We start from the raw sequence: 18059 nt of genomic DNA, 5'->3' as shown, positions 1-18059 counted from the left end.
CAGTCAAAAAGACCAGTCCGATCAACATAAACCATCTCGGCGTGTGTAACGATTGGCTTGTAGTACGCGCGCAGTTAATTATGATTGGCCTGAAAAGGTATCAATACAACATTTTTAAACTTTGGGAACGCCTACTCTTTGTTCTCATTGGCGCCCTTCTACGTTGAATGTCAAACCTCTTTATTTCTCCTCGATTCGGCATATGGCTCGGTCGGTCTCAAGGGTTTAAGGTCAAGAAATGTTTGTGCCTTTTGAAATAATAGTGCCTTAAAACAAGCCTTTTATCTTCAAAACTTCAACATGAGCAATGCTTTTTTTGTGTGCATCTGCAAAACTATTTTCAATATTCAGCTGAAGACTTAATCTGCAAATACCTTCCTTTCCCGTTTTACATGCTGTTTTGTGTCCCCATTGAATGGTACCAAGATGGCGGTCAAGGAGGCTTTTAGGAGAAGCGGAGCAAGCAGTGCCACCTGTGCTATGTAGTGTGCTGTTCACATAGGCCGAAGTCCTGGCCAAACTGTTGTTTCACTTACTCTTACATCATTTCTTAAAGAGATTGAGTCAGGAATGGTTTGAAGTTTTTTTTTAAAAAAGTGTCTTCCGACCAGAAAAAATTTCCATGACAAAACACATGCATGGAATTTTAGCATGTCTGTTTTGCTGCAGACGATTGATTTAACGTGGATAAAAATGTATTTATGGTGCCCGTGATGTTAAGTAGCCTACACAAATAATTACTGATATCAGCTGAAGATATAAACATGACCAATGTAACCAATATTTCTATTTTTGTAACCATTTACGCGGAAGAGTTAAAAGCTAAGCGACGATTTTGCTATTTAATGGGTAAGGAGTTTTGATGGAGGAAAATCTTACGCACCCGTCTCGCACACACGAACACACACCGGCGTTGTTGTATGAACAGAAGAATGCAGTGCCGTTACTTCAAAGTGACCAACAGGGGGAGCACGCTGACCTAACATGGAGTTTGTCATTGTAAAACATCATAAAGTATTTATTAAAAATAAATCAAAAACACAATTCTAAGTCTTCTAACATATCTAATATAATTTAGTTTTTTTTCAATTAGGTCTGATTTTCTCATAAATAAAAAAGAATGATGCAAGCCCTTATATTTTATTTTGAAACTGGTAAAGATAAATGTTCATGATGACTTTGAACACCCCAGCACAGCAAAGCTTCTTAGATTATTAGAAGCCTCCAAAAGCTGAATGGTTCTTTTGCTGGGTTTGTTGGAGCATTACTTTTTTGTAATGTTTTTTTTCCTTCAAAATTCAGAGTTCTAGAACTCCATTTCTTTAACTCACCAGTAGTAATTGTTACATCAGCATTAGAATGTTCAGAACATTCTAACTGCATATTTGTGATCTTATACCTTATTGGGTTAAGGGAAAGGGAAACCCATCAAATGGCAGGTTACATTACATTATATTTATTTAGCAGACGCTTTTATCCAATGCGATGAAAAAAAATTGCATATCATGGTCATTGGACAACTACAAAACACAGGTTCAATAAGGTACAATACTCATTTCGTACAGCTATTTCTAGCCAAGAACTCAGTTCAGTTCACGCAGTGAACATTATTCTGACCTAACATATACCAAGCCTAGGGAGAAGAACAAGCTACAATATTAGGGCAAATACAAATTACAAAAAGTTCTGGAATGAGTATCATGAAAGGGGGGATGTAAAGTGAAATGATTCACAGAGTGGTGGCAGTTAGTCCAGGTATAGTCTGAAAAGATGTGTCTTCCGACCAGATGTAGTGAGGGGGAGGTTTGAAGAGGGACAGGGAGTTCATTCCACCACTGGGGAGCTAGGGTGGAGAAGCTCTGTGATCCCTTTACTCGGGTGGGAGGGGGTGCAAGGCGCCCTGCTGCTGCAGAGCGGAGTGGTCGAGCAGGCGTATAGAATCTAATCATGTCCTGCAAGTAGACAAGGGCCATCCTGTTGGCTGCAGTGTAGGTGAGGGTGAGGACTTTGAACCTGTTCCTGGCAGCAACCGGTAGCCAGTGGAGAGTGACCACAGCAGAGGAGTGACGTGGGAGAATTTGGGAAGGTTGAAAATGAGTTGGGCAGCAGCATTTTTAGTCATCTGTAGTGGCTGTATGGCACAAGCTGGCAGGCTTGCAAGGAGAGTAATCAAGGTGGGAGGTCACCATAGCCTGGACAAGCAGCTGGGTGGAGTGCATAGTCAGGTATGGTTGAATCCTCCTGATGTTGTACAGAAGAAATTTGCAGGACCGTGATGTTGCCTTGATGTGCTCTTTGAGGTCCAGCTGGTCGTCCAGGACCACCCGCAGGCTCTTTGCAGAGTGAGAGGCAGTCGCTGTGGTGCCATCAACTGTGATTGAGAGCTCACGTAGCAGGGAGGTCTTGTATGGGAAAAACAGCAGCTCAGTTTTGTTGAGGATGAGCTTCAGGTAGTGGCTGGCCATCCAGGTTGAGATGTCAGCCAGGCAGGAAGATATTTTATCATCAACCTGTGAGGCGGGGGGGGGGGGGGGGGAGAAGAGTTGCGTGTCGTCTGCATAACAATGATAGGAGAAGCCGTGTGAATTAATAACTGAACCAAGAGATTTAGTGTATATGGAGAACAGCAGAGGCCCCGGAGCAGATCCCTGTGGTACTCCTGTAACAAGGGGATGAGGAGCAGAGGTCAGGCCAGTGTCGGGCAAGCAGAGAGAATAAAATTGGAGTTTTCAGTGGAGCTTAGAAGCAAAGGATTTAGGAGCATGAGGAAGTTAGGTTTCTAGTATCTTTTCGAGTCAACAACAGTTCTGGCAAAAAACCTCAAACCAGTTCCTTGTGCTGTTGTCTTCTTGGGTAATGTTCCTCCCACAAGAAACAATAAAAGATCCAGTGTTCCTTAATCCAAAGGAATTTAACGGAATACTCTCCCAGGATAAAAAAGTATACTCTTTAAGCCTTTTTTTGTTGTTCCTTTGTTTGTGGATTTCAAATTTCCCACTCCCCCTCTCTCCCGTCCTCGTTCTAACTTTCTGAATTCTCCACTCCCCTTCTGTCATACCTCACTTCCTCCCTTTTCTAACTTTCTAAACCCAACGTCATGTTACTAATTAATTTAAAACAGAAATTGTGCCATGATTAGTGTAGGCTATAGGACTTTAAAAAAATGTTTTATTAACTTAAATAAGGCACTAAATGTTTAATTTGAAGAGGCAGATTGCCACAACAGATAGGGAAGGATCTTGTCGGATATGGATTGGAGGACTGTAGATGGGATGGGGTCAAGTGGACAGGTGGTTGTGCAATGAGAAGTGATGAGTTGGAGTACATCCGAATTCTCCAGCCCCTTGAAGGAGGTCAGTGTGGCCGTGGGTTTGTCCTGGGGGTTAGGGGTGCTCACTGGATGGGCAAAGGAGTTCCGGATTTTAGCCACCTTTCCTTCAAAGGTGGCCAGAAAGTCATCTGCGAAAAGGGAAGAGGGAGGTGGGGGTGGAGGAGGAATGAGGAGGGAAGAGAAGGTGGAGAATAGTTTGCGTGGGTCAGAGATACATGCACTGATCTTTGATTGGAGGCTTTAGCTGATATGTGGGCAGATGTGAAAGTTGTCAGCAGGGTGTGATATGCGGTCAAGTCATCAGAGGATCTGGATTTCCTCCACTTCCTCTCTGCAGCCTGCAGTGATGTTCTGGTGGACCGTAGTGACTCAGTCAGCCATGGGCAGGGGGGTGAAGAGCGTGCTGGTTTGGAGACAAGAGGACAGAGTGAGTCGAGGGACTGGGAGAGGCATGAGTTGAGGGTGGAGGTAGCAAGGTCAACTGGCAGGTTAGAGAAAGAAGCAGGAGGAGGAAGTGTAGAGAGAGCAGTGGAGAGGAGGTAGGATTGTGACAAAGTAGAGAGATTTCTTCTGAAAGTTACTGTGCGTGAGCTGTTAAATGAGTTGTGGGTGAGTAGGAGATGGAGAAAGAAAGAAGTGGTCTGAGACATGAAGGGGCGTCATTGTGAGTTGGGGAATGGAGCAGCTTCTGGTGAATACAAGTCTAGTTGGTTACCAGCCTTGTGTGTCGGGGGAGAAGAAGACTGGGAGAGGGCAAAACACTGGAGGAGTGAGGCAGCCCTGGATAGTTGGGAGGTCTCTGGTGGGAGGTTGAAGTCTCCCAGTAGTGCCATCCTCAGGGAGGGAGTTCAGGAGAGTGTCCAGCTCATCCAGGAAGCAGCCAAGTGGACCTGGAGGACGGTACAGAACAATAATGTGGAGTTTTGTAGGATGAGTTACAGTAACTGCTGGTGTCATGCTACCCTCATTTGTGTACTGAACACAGGCAAGTATGGGTATCTGTTACCGACCAGCAAAACCAATCCCCCCCCCCCCCCACCCATCCCCCAAATGTTACCATCAAGGTGACCAATTACAAATATAGTTCTTTACGACTCACTAACTCATTGACTTGTTGGCTGCCAAAGTCTGATCCTGTGTCTATTCATGTAAAAAAACAAGAAAGGTGATGACTAACCACAACCTTTGGTGGTGTTTTACTGTTGATTGTGTATAAACAGCAACATGCTAGGATTCTTCTCTTTTTCTTTGTTTTTAATGAGCGAAAACTCACAAATCATCGTGGTTGGCTTATTTGAATATGAATTCAGTGAAAGTCATTGTGTATTTATAACAAGTATTTGGATTTACTTATTGAAAATCACAACCTAACCCTAACCCCCTCCCCTTGTGCACGCACACACAAACACTTTTACACTCGCGTGCGCACACACACACACTCACTCATTCACTCACTCAAACACACACACATTTACTCTCTCTCTCACTCTATACTTACTTCTGGAAGGAACTAATGAGATGCATCAAATGACAGAATTAGGCATGTTTTATAATATAATGTAATATTACCTTCAAGTAAGACTGATTTGACTGTTGCCACAATATGCATTCTCTCAAAATTTATGTTCTGTGATTCCTGAAAACAATAAAATAGCAAGTTGAATAGAAACCTTTGTGTGGTTCATGATGGACTGTCAAGGGATGACTTGTAAATGACTTAAGTAATTCTGATAGCAATTCAATGGATGCCAACCCAGACCTTCAGTCCGCGGGGCTGACTGGAATGTGTCCTACACCACACATGACCTATAGGGGGAGCTCAACACAAGGCCAGAACCAGTATATTGGGATGGCAGGCATGCCATCCAGCCAAGTTACGCCTCATGCCCCATCCAGATATACAGCTATGTAATCTCTTTTCACCTCTGTGGACTACAAGTACTTTCAGTAAACGGCCACAAGATGGCGTGTTAATGCCGTGATCGTTTATATTTAAAAATAAATGTCATCTGTGCGATTTTGAACACTTCAGAGCGCCACTCCTAGTATTAACCAGACATACATCCTGATACTTTCTTATAGAGAGGACAATTCAACGATTCAGGCAACCTAGATCAGCGCAAATTGTGGGTGACATAAATCTCTGCCAAAAGATCATGCCACATCTGTAAGTAGCCGTCTGTCCGCCTTTATTCGTCTATCCCCTCAAAAACCTAAAATGCATTAATAAATTAATCAAATAAAGATCTCACCCACCCCCCCACCCAACCCCAATTGGTCCACCAGTTTTACTCTTGCTTTTATTCAGCAATTCAACCGTTTCATGGCTCAGTAAAGGTTCTTGCCACATTCACCTGCGACTGATACATCCTCCAGTCATATTTCTGCTTGTTATTGCTTTCTTATTGAAAACCATACAATATCCCTTTGACTATGATCCTATCTTTTGTGTGTGCGTGTGTGTGTGGTGGGGGGTTCAGACTATGGTTATCTACACACACACAAATGGATAACCTCTGACAGGAGAAAACTTGTGGGAACGCGTCCTGTCTGATATCAAAGCGCTCAGCCCAGCTGTTCGAGGTTTTCCCAGCAAGCAAGCGCCCACTGCCAGCTGTCATACCGCCAGCGTATGAAAACCAGAACTCCCACAGACCTCTACTTTCAGAACCGCTCGCAAACGATTCCGCCTTCTTTTAAATAGCGGACCCTCATCCTGCCCCCTATTGCCCTCCATTACTGGGTCCACCCCCCATCCCATCCTGAATCTGTGTGGTGAGTTGATAGAGCATCACCTAAATGAATGTGCTTTTGAATTCAATCTATTTTATTGCAATGATGATCGAGCCAATAGATTAATAGTTATAATTAATATTTGGATTTTCTCATGAATGCATCCTTTCACACTCTTTTTTACAGGGTATCCTTACATACATGTTTATTGTATGTGGGAAACATGGCACAGAATAACTTGAACTTGAATATTCAGTGTAGTCTGTAAGCATTTGGACAAAGACGCAATTTTGTTGTCTGGATTTGAACTGGGGGTCTATGTATAAAATGGCTGTAATTCTTACATATGGATGTAAATACCCACAAATAAACACTGACAGTCTGCATTTCAACCTTGTATGTGTTGCTGCATTTCAAATCCAAAGTAGGGGAGTACAGAGCCAAAACAAGACACAAAGTGTCAATGTTACTTGTGGTCTGCACTGTATATTATTATCAAAATAGTGCAAAAGTTTTTTTTGCCACATGGTTTGATGGTAAGCCTTGTTCAGATAATAATGAACCATGGGCTATTTTGCATAGACACCGATTAAGCTTAGTCCTAGACTAAATCCTATTTTAAATGGAGATTCTCTCTACAAAACTTAGTTTAGCTCAGGACTAAATTTGTGCCAGTTAAACCAGCCGTATATGTTTCATTGTGTACTCTGAACATGTCTGAGCATTGTGTTCTCTGAGCTAGTCAGAGCATTCTAGATAAATTTCTGAAGTGCAGAGCTCTTCCCTCTGGGAGACGGGGGACTGAGGAACAGTTGTCACTGGCATGCAATGTGACCTCTGACCCCATTTTTTGTCTCCTGCTTGCAGTTCAGTGCCCATTTAGGGCCTATCACATCGTGAGGGCGGGGCCAGAACAATGGAACATGCAGGCTGGCTTATTCACATGCAAAGGATAACCATACGGAGTAGCACTGGGGGTGGAAAGCCCCACATTAATTCAGACGTGAAAGGCTCAAGTGAGACCAATGGACTAACATCCCTTCAGCAGGTCAGTTTGGGTTTAATGTGCTGTTGCTTGTGTAATCACTTGTTGTTGATGGTTTTTATTACACTCTAAGAACTAAAGTTACAATGGAGGTACATTTTTGTTCTTTAAGGAACACATTTACCAAATGTACCCTGTAAGAGCAATAATATTCTACTTGGGTATTAATAAGTACATTTTAAAGTACATTTTACAAGCAAGAAAAGGTACAAATGAATTAAGGATTGCTGGCTAGGGGTACAATCTATAGGGTACCACCCCAGTGACAAGTGTTTATAACTTTATAGGCACTTCTTCATAAGTTCCTGTCAGCAAGTGTAGTTGGAAGAACAATAAAGATCAAAACTATGAACTCATATTTTCCATCACAATTGTTCTGCCTGTTTTTGAGTTTATTTGCTCATATTCAGAATGCTCCCATTGCATTCTCTGACCTGTCATTTCAGGAGAGCGCAGACAGAGGGCGCTCTCCTCCAGTGCACGGCTTCCTCTCACTCTGCAGTCCGCAAAGGGTGCGTCCCAATATTAGAAATACACACCCTCCTTTCCTCCACCACCACCTCCTCCTCTCCCCTGTGTCCGATCTTTGTGTCCTCCCTCTCTCCAGTGTCCCAGTATTGGAGGAGACGAGCGAAGCGCACTGAACTGCTTTGGTGAAGCGGCTTCAAACTCATCTCCTCCCCTCCTTTCCTCCACATACTTCCAGGTAGGAAACAAGTGGTAGTGATGGAGTGGAGGAAAGGAGGTGAGTAGTGAAAAGCGATGGGATGCACCCCAGCTGAGCTGCACAGTCCTGGCACCAGAGGAGTGCCCTCTTAGGCACAGTCGGGGAAGCCCTCTGATTGGCCAGTGCAGACTGCAGCCCTGTGATTGGCCATTGCAGACTTCAGGCCTCTGATTGGCCAGAGAAGCTGAATCTGCATCATGAGATGGGAAAATCACACTGGTACTATGCCTCAGTAGGACAAGCCAATCAGATGCCCCTAACTGATTTAGGTGCTTAGAAAACACTGTGTTGACTGATATATAAAACCATGCATACATTGTGACCCAATTGTTAATTGATACATTTTTACAAACATTTATTTGCCCAGGGGCACCTGCAAGCCCAGGCCAGCACTCTATAACTGAGTAACCGGTGATAGAGCACATATTTTAGTATATGTTTACCTCTGGAAATATTATACAAGGTTATTTGTCTTCGCAAGGAGGGCTGCAGGAGCAGTGTTGAGCTTGCACACACTGACCTCAGATCAGTTTTAGACTGGAGTTCATCATATTACCCACTGCACTCCACACTGACCTCAGATCAGCTTTAGACTGGAGTTCACACCAGACATCCTCCCTTTTGTCGCCTCCCTCGTAAACTCCTCCCTATCTTCTGGATGTTTCCCCTCATCCTTCAAGAAGGCCCACATCACCCCGCTGCTGAAGAAACCCACACTAGATCCTTCAGTCATTCAGAACTACCGCCCGGTATCTCTCCTCCCTTTCCTATCCAAAACACTTGAACGTGCTGCATCTAACCAGCTCTCTGCTTTCTTCTCTGAGAACAACCTGCTTGATCCCCACCAGTCTGGCTTCAGGCCTGGCCACTCGACCGAGACTGCACTCCTCTCGGTCAGTGAGTCACTCCATGCCGCACGAGCAGCCTCCCTCTCCTCTGTCCTGATTCTTCTAGACCTCTCCGCTGCATTTGACACTGTGGACCACTCTACCCTCCTGTCCTCCCTGGCAGCAACAGGGATCCGCGGCACAGTCCTTGACTGGATTGAGTCTTACCTCTCTGACCGTTCCTTCCAGGTTGCCTGGGCGGGTAAGGTATCACCACCCCGTCCCCTCACCACCGGAGTTCCCCAGGGCTCAGTCCTTGGTCCCCTTCTCTTCTCCATGTACACCAGATCCCTTGGCCCTGTAATATCTGCCCATGGCTTGTCCTATCACTCCTATGCCGACGACACGCAACTCTTTCTCTCCTTCTCCCCATCGGACACACAGGTCCCTGCCCGCATCTCCGCTTGCCTGAGGGACATTCAGAGCTGGATGGACAATCATCACCTGAAGCTCAACCCGGGAAAGACGGAGCTAATCTTTATTCCTGCTCTATCCTCTCCCCTCCTCGACTTTTCCATTTCCTTAGCGGACACCGTAGTGACATCATCATCCTGCGCCAAGAATCTCGGAGTGATGATGGACAACAGGCTGTCCCTCTCCAACAACATTGCAGCAGTAACCCGGGCATGCAGATTTTTCCTATACAACATCCGCAGAATCCGCCCCTTTCTCACCACCTACTCAACCCAGCTCCTGGTCCAAGCAATGGTTCTATCCCGCCTGGACTACTGCAACTCTCTTCTGGCTGGACTACCGGCATCTGCCACCAGACCCCTGCAGCTCATTCAGAATGCTGCGGCTCGTCTGGTCTTCAACCTCCCCAGACACTCCCACGTAACTCCCCTGCTCACTACCCTCCACTGGCTGCCTGTTATAGCTCGCATCAAATTTAAAACATTGGTCCTAGCATACCAGGCAGTCAAGGGATCAGCCCCAGCATACCTCCACAAGATATTCAAACCCTACATGCCAGCCAGATCCCTCCGTTCTGCTACCTCAGGACGCTTACCACCTCCCCCTCTTCGCACTTGCACTTCCAGAACACGTCTCCTGTCTGTTCTGGCCCCACGATGGTGGAATGACCTCCCTGTGGAGGTCAGAACAGCTGAGACACTGACCCATTTCAAACGACGACTGAAGACTCACCTCTTCAGGCTGCACCTCTCCCCATCCCTCCCTTCCCCCCTGTAAATGACTAAACTTAGGGTTGTAACTAGGCAGCTATTTCATAGGTGACTTAGGCGCATCAACTGTCTTAACGATTACTTGTATTTTTATTTATTTTATTTTTATTTTTCCATAGATTGCGTTGTTGCCGTTCTCGTTGTTAGTGTTAATCAGTTTAACCATCAGGGTCCAAATTGAACTATGCGGTTGTTCCCTGTACTTGGACCGGTACTTCTCTCTAGGGGTTTCGTCATACTTGTTCCTGGTTATGGTTATACACTTTGTTGTACGTCGCTCTGGATAAGAGCGTCTGCCAAATGCCTGTAATGTAATGTAATGTAATGTAATGTTCATCATATTCACTGCCACACTCCACACTGACCTCAGATCAGCTTTAGACTGGAGCTGATCGTATTCCCCACCACACTCCACACTGACCTCAGATCAGCTTTAGACTGGAGTTCATCATATTACCCACTGCACCCCACATCGACCTCAGATCAGCTTCAGAGTGAAGCTCATCATATTACCCACTGCACTCCACACTGACCTCAGATCAGCTTCAGATTGGACCTCACCGTATTCTGAACTGCACAGTGACCCCAGATCAGTGGGTTTCCCCAGGGAAGATGTGCTTTGAGCTCTTCTCAGGACATCACAGGGTTGTGACAGTGGCCGTGAGGATGACTCTGTGACCACGCCCCCCTTTCCCAGCAGCCCCCAGAGCCCTCCCCGGAAGATCTGAAATTCCCAAATGCGCAGTCTGCTCCCGACCCCCTCCCCCCCATGGTCAACGGCTGCACTTCCTGCAGACCTGATAGGATTTCCATATGGGTTCACCTCCGCCCCCACAGCCCGCTAAAATCCTCTTAGCCAGCTGTCCCTGACCCCGGCGGCCGACCTTGGCTCTCTCGGGTTCTCCCCCCGGCGCTACCCCCCGGTTCTCCAGGGCTCGGGCCGATCCGGCCGGTAAGAATCCAGACCCCAGCGGCAGGACCACAGGTAGGAAAGCGTCTCCCCTTAACCGAGCCAACAAGAGCGGGTGCAGCGCTGCAGCGGCTTTCCGCAGGTCGCTGAGCCGCTCTAGCAGAGTCTCTCCTCAGCAGTGCTGACAGACAGCCGCGTATTAATAAATATTAATCAGACGCTATTGAGCTGCCTCGCTCCGAAGTAGTGTCGACACATAGCTGCAGCCTATGAGGTGTATATGTCTGAAATTTGAATTTGATGTGTGTGTATATGTGAATGGGTATTTATTTGTGTGTGTGTGTGTGTGTGCGTGTGTGCATATGTGTTTGAATGGGTATAGTCTGGGTGTGTATGTGTGTGTATGTGTGGGTGGGTCTGAATTTGTGTGTGTTTATATGTGTTTCCCGCACGGTCGGAGCGGGAGAGCCAGCCACACAGTAACACGCTCAGAGTTAAATCAACTCTTACAGAGTTGGACCCAAATGGACTCATTCTGTATATACACTGTTAGAGATCACAAAACACCGGACATTGTTTCTGTGCTACTGCATCGAACTCAACTGCTTAGCGATTAACTGAACTCCTGACTGTTCTGTGCCCGTTGCACGACACTGATAGAATCGTTCTATTCTGCTATGCCGCCCTGCAAGTCCATATGCATTTAACATAATTTCAGAATAAAGGAAAAGCAACTTGCACACTCATGCATAAACACACATACAGGTGCACACACACGCATACATACACACACACGCAGACAGCCGCACACACAGGCGCACACGCACACATACACACACACACAGGCAAACAAACACAGGCACACACACACACACACAGGCATGGACACACAGGCAAACACACACACACATACACACACAGTCACACCCACACACAACCACACACACACACACACACACACACACACACACACACAGGCAAACACACACACACACACACACACACACACACACAGGCAAACAAACACAGGCACACACACACACACACACACACAGGCACGGACACACAGGCAAACACACACACACATACACACACAGTCACACCCACACACACCCACACACACACACACACAGGCAAACACACACACACACACACACAGGCAAACACACACACACACACAGGCACAGCATCTTTGCCTCATTCTGCCTTCTTTTCATTGATCAGACCCATTCCGCACCAGAACGCTCAGCACACATTAACTTTGCTGCAATGAGCGAAATGACAGAGCCAATGAAACTGGAGGATGGTCAGGTGACCAGGCAGTAAGACCCAGTGTAGGAATATCATCTAAAAGGCCAGGAACCTAATACTCCACCACCCAGTGCACAGATGCCCTGATCCCCCGAGGGGGAAAAGTCCAGCGGCCAGAAAGGTAAAGTCCTGCCATGTGTTCCTTCCACTCATGAACTCACTAATTAGTTCTGGCTGAAGAATTGGGCAAAGTATCAAATCCAGCTGACTGGAACAAAATACTGGGGTGGAATTTTACGTTCTGAACCTGGATTTTCCACCATGGCTGATCCCAAACATGAGTACATTTAGACAAGGGACGGGGTACTGGGCAAGCGAGAGATGTTTATTGGCGGTAGAATTGATGCACTGAGAACGCTAGAGCTAAGGCTTTTCCCCATGATTCCCTGGGTGAACAGCTCTGGGGACGCATACTAGGGATAATCAGTGACAGAGGCAGCGGACCTACCACGCGGGCCCGCAGGGGACAGATGCATGCTGGATATCCCGAAGTGATATATGAATAATGTGTGTATGGGGGTGGGGGGGGGGGTTGTGGGAAAATCGTCAATCACATATTGTCTGGAGGTCTCTATACAAATAACCGTACAAGCTATTTATTTCCCCTATTCACACAGTTTCCCACAGGCTTGATGTCATATCACGATCTTTGATTTCTTTAAATAAAAAGGGAACTCACTGGAAATCCAAACGGACTTCTTTTAAATCAAGTCAACAGATGTTAGTTGCATTCATGTAATTAGTTAGTTGTTTGCTAAGATTTTTCCTGTAACCCGGAAGACAAAATTCTACTTTGTTCGGCCAGCTGCGCTGTGATTCCTCTCAGATCACCCTCCTTCAGCCTTTCGGGTCCAAGTTAAACAGCCGCCAACCCTTCAACCTCAACCACGCACGCCGCACACGCCGTCAGAACCGATGTAACAATACTGTCCGCGCGAGACTTCCTCAAAAGGGAGCATTATCCCCTCCTGCAAGTTTACTCACTGTGACGTTACATAAAGGCGTCAGTTACATAAACTGTTCATGGCGGAGATAAAAGGTTTTACTGAGTCCATAAACACGGATATAGGCTAGTTTATGTGCAAGACAGCGACCATAAAAGCCATAAAGAGACAAAGCCTGTCTGTTGTTGCCCCTGCCCCCTCCCCCCTGTCGGGACCGGTTAGCAGGAACATCCCTTTTTTTTATCACCTATCCCAGTGCTCCGGGGTACCCAGCTGAGGGAAACGAGGGACGGAGCGCTAACGTTTTTCCCACATCGGTGCAAACCCCGGCGAGCCTCTGGACGACGCCCGCGGGACGGGGGTCGCAGAGGAGAAACACATGTGGCCGAACGAGAGCCGAACAATGTCGAGCGCCCCTTTCCTCATAAAGATGTCAGCCGGCGGCCCCAAAGGAAGCCTGACACAATGCAGTCATGTCCCAGCGACCCCATACGCTGCAGAGAGAGCACGACGGGAGTCGAACATACTCAATATATCTTTAAAACGGCACCGCCGGGTGCAGGCTCAGGAAACCGAGACGGACGCTTCACAATCACGGGCGAGCTGGCGGAGGGGAGACTCCAGCCGCGCTTGTTCCCCGCACCTGGCCGACAGACACCTGGAAGATTGATAGCGAGGTTCCCTTCCCTCTGCTTTTCAAAACACGGGCATCGTCGTCTGCACATCAGGACATTCCTGGGATTTTTTTTTTTTTTGCTGTTAGGAGTATCTGCTGGCATTTGTTCTACTTCGTGACCCCTTTCGCGAACCCTGACCCACCCCAAACCCCTTCCCGGAACGGCTGTGCACAAAGATCCGTCAAGGCCGAGTTTGGTTAGTGATGCGGACAGGTGTGGAGCCAGAAGGCTGATTTCCATTGCAACCCAATCCGTTTGGGATTCAGATTGTTTCTTCAGCTATTGTTTCTTTTCCCTCTGTGGCACTAGCCAGCTTTTCTGCAAGGTTGAGGGCTTTGTTTCAGATTTTTAAACGGTTAAATATGAGGGAAATCGACAGCTTTAACTGATCAATTAAGCACTGAGTAAGAGCAAAAGCCAACAAGACCCTGTGCCTCTCTAGGGCCAGGATTGCAGGAAAACCAGTCTATTGATGATGTCACCAAAGTCCTGTCAGAAATTGGGAACATGAGCAATCCTTCAGTTAAAAAAAACCCTTTCAGATGTAGGATCACCAATATGCCCCATATATAGGCTGGTTATTAGAACAGAAAATAGCTTTGTCAATTATGTTTATTGAATGCTTGTGTATACATTACATTACATTACATTACAGGCATTTGGCAGACGCTCTTATCCAGAGCGACGTACAACAAAGTGTATAACCATAACCAGGAACAAGTATGACGAAACCCCTAGAGTGAAGACATTCTTCTATATTTTCCCCACTTTGCTTCGTTGCCTTGACTTTGAGATCCTTCTGTGGGTATACCAATTAGGCATTTTTATGGAGGATGGCTCGTGACAAAGTCAAGTTCTCCGCAACTTCTTAGCTATATGCTAACCAGCTGGCGTCGACTCAAGACTCATTGAACTCTCCCCAGACCTTGTCTGTCTACCAAAGACAACACCCGTGAAAAACGCTCATCGTAAATATTACCTTGATTTAACAGCAACATCTAAAATGAGCTAAACTAATCTCTTCTCAACGAATCACTGGCAAGTCATACAGGCGGGAGTGAGACAGATCATTTTATTTCTCCCCGATTTTTCCATTACTTTTTGGTACCTCACTGGCTCACTTCCTCCCACAGACAAACTGTTCTCAAGAGTGGTAAAAGTAAAACGGCGACGTTCACAGTGCCCAGATCTTATTCCGGCTGAGATTCAAGCCGTAAGCGCTTTAAAATCGCACTGTGTTGGCGGCACGTTCATCGGGGATATGAGGTTTGCACCAGTGTTTGCTTTAGCGTGTTAGCATAATCTAAAGATACATCTGGATCCCTTCCCAGTAGGCGGTGGTGGGAACGAGGGGGTGGGGAAGCCTCGCAGGTGTTCGCTTTTTTCGCTTGTCGTCCAAAATCACATCCCCTGACAGGGCCACCCCCGGGGAACCCAGTCTGTGGGCGACCGCGGCGACACAGAGCAGAACCGCGGCCAGATTTCCCGTTCGTTTCCATGGCGCAGCCCCCCCCCCCCCCGCAGACCTAACGGTTCAGGACGCACTCATACGGAAACATTTTCTCTATTGGCTAATTGCTGGAAGCTAAGGGGTTTTAATAGCTTCTCGAGTGAGGGAGGAAACGATACGATGCCAGAGACTGTGCTCTGTATTCCTATTTGGTAACACGTTTGCTTTTACCAGCGAAGTGGTATGTTACGTTTGAATGTCCTGTAGTCTATTATTGTCATGAGTCAGCAGCATCGACGTGACATATATCTTCCCCCCATGGAGAACATGTCTTTTTTCCCAAAACACAAATTGCATTTGGTAGCCTAGTGTAGCATAATGGTTAGGAAACTGGGCTTGTGCCCCAGAGGTTGCGGTTTAATTCCCAGCTGGGGTGCTGCCCTTGTGCCCTTCAGCAAAGTAATTAACCTGAATTGCCTCGGTAAATATCCAGCTTTAGGGATTGTGTGTCAAAAGGTAATCTGTGCAAGTTGCTCTGGATGAGAGTATCTACTGAATGCTCAAGTTACAACTGCAATTCTCTGAACTCTTAGCAGCAGAAGTAGTCGGGGGAGGGGGAAGCAGTAGGGGAAAGAAGCTCTTCCTGATGTGCACTTTGATGATGATGTATAGCGAATGCATCGTTTTTTTTTTTGGGAGGGGGGGGGTTGGGTAATCACCCTGCCAATATCATTGTCTAGCACCTGGGTGAGGTTGAACCAAGACTCCCCTTTTGTACCAATGAGATATGCGTTGGTGTAGAGGCTAAGAGTTGTTTATCAAATCTGGTGGAAGATTGGATGACTAAGAGTCAGGCCGTCCGGGAGCTTTGTCGGAAAACTTGGAACAAGTTCCCGGGAATCGCTAGGAGCAAGTTTCCAACAAGGCCGACGGGTTATGAATGGTACAGTTAGGCGGAGCTCTGCTTTAGATGATTCATTTCAACGCTTCAAATCAGACTTCAAAGCTCAGTGTGAATCAATTATATCCACCATGACGGCAGACATGTCTGTCAGTACCATCTAACATTTTCAGACCCGGCCTTGCTATACACTCTCAGAAAAACAAAAAGGGTTCCAATAGGTTCCTCTGTTTCTCCATAGAGGAACCCTGTTGAGTTCACGGGTTCTTTCTCGCTAAACCCCACACATCTTAAAGAGAAGGCGATTGGGTGTTATCTACTGATGTCCATAGCTTTCCTATTGTTTTGACAAATCATAAATTCCCAGAGTCGTACGGACCTTCAGGAACTGTTTTAGGAGTACAAGATTGAAGATTGAAACATTAAGCTGAACTGCCAAACTAAAAAATATTTACTTCAATAGAAGGCGGAATGGTCAACAAACAGACTTATCAAAGATCCCAAACGTTCACAGCTGGGGAATTTTTAAAAAAAAGTTCATGATGTCATCGAGAAAAACAAAAGAGCAGAATTTCACCCACAAGAGAGCCCTTTGTGAAATGTACAGACATGTGTTTCCCTGGGCAAAACTATAAAAAAACACACAACGCCATGGCTGTTCTTGCCATTTGTTCGTGACAAATTTGCTGTCCTTGGGACAGGGTTATCAGTGTGGAGAAAATGAGTGTTGTCCATCGGTCAACATACTGCAGCTAATGTGGATTTTCCGCTTTTGGGCAGGGATAAATGTCTTATAGATGTGAAGCACCTCATGGACCTGGCCTGTAACTCACTCACTCACTCACTCAATCACTCACTCACTCACCCATTCTATCGCTCACTCATTTGCTCACTTATTCACTCACTCACTGGCTCACTCAATCACTCACTCATTCACTCACTCTTTTGCTCATTCACTCGCTTACTCACTCACTCATTCACTCACTCATTCAATCGCTCACTCATTTTCTCACTTACTCACTCACTCGGTCACTCACTCACTTATTCACTCACTCACTCATCGACTCACTCATTTGCTCATTCACTCACTCACTCATTCACTCATTCACTCGTTCACTCACTCACTCATTCAGTCGCTCACTAATTTTCTCACTTGCTCACTCACTCGGTCACTCACTCACTCATTCACTCACTGTTTTGTTTACTCACTCACTCATTCGCTCATTCACTCATTCACTCACTCACTCATTCACTCACTTTTGCTCACTCACTCACTCACTCACTCACTCTTTTCCTCACTCACTCACTCACTCACGCACATTTAGGAAGCTGAAGAGCCTCCACAAGGGGGAGCTATTAGTAATCATGGTGCTTTATATCAACGAAGCTGTGCCCCAGCTTCTTTCTTGTTTTCTGTACCAACTACAGGCTACTGAGGACTGCGGCCTCCTGTTAAGTTACAGTTAAGCGGCGTCTTATAAGAAAATTGATGCCAGAGTGGTCTTTTGAAATGCGGTCAGTGAGTTTTCACGCTCGTAACTGTGTCCGTCCACCCAGCCACAGATATCAACGAAAGTCCAGCAAGAGCTTTCTGGAAGTTTCTAGATTACCTTGCGCTGTTTCTGTGACATAGCTGGGCGGAGTCAGATGGGTGGAGTGTCAGGGGCGGGTGGAAAACACCGGATGATGTCGGACCGCAGAGAGGGGCTCTGCGAGCACCGATGGGAACGGTTAAACCGAGCCAAACGTTCCGAACGCAGGGCCTCCTTGGAAACCCGCCAACATTCCATGTAAATGTGTTTGCGGTAAACAGGCGGGCTCAGCATATTTCCGGAGCTGTTACAGGACTGGGAGGGGGACAAAGAGTCCCGTGTGGCAATGCCTCCTCAAAGAGCTTCCCAGAGAAAGAGAAAGAAAGACGGGGGAGGAGGGGGAGAGGAGAGAGTTAGAGTGAGAGAG

General features: G+C 46.5%; 1 long non-coding RNA gene across 1 annotated transcript in view; it reads right to left on the bottom strand.

The window, feature by feature from the left end:
- Nucleotides 1–14: 14 nt before the first annotated feature.
- The window catches only part of LOC135261830 (uncharacterized), a 58275-nt gene continuing 40230 nt past the window's right edge, over nt 15–18059 (bottom strand). The window contains exon 3 of the long non-coding RNA XR_010332044.1: nt 15–4221. This is a non-coding gene — a long non-coding RNA (uncharacterized LOC135261830). The remainder of the gene's footprint in view (nt 4222–18059) is intronic.

The sequence above is a fragment of the Anguilla rostrata genome, chromosome 8, assembly GCF_018555375.3.
Source record: "Anguilla rostrata isolate EN2019 chromosome 8, ASM1855537v3, whole genome shotgun sequence".
Classification (NCBI taxonomy): Eukaryota; Metazoa; Chordata; class Actinopteri; order Anguilliformes; family Anguillidae; genus Anguilla; species Anguilla rostrata.
Note: the sequence above shows the minus strand (reverse complement) of the source record. Positions and strands in the feature narration are given on the sequence as shown.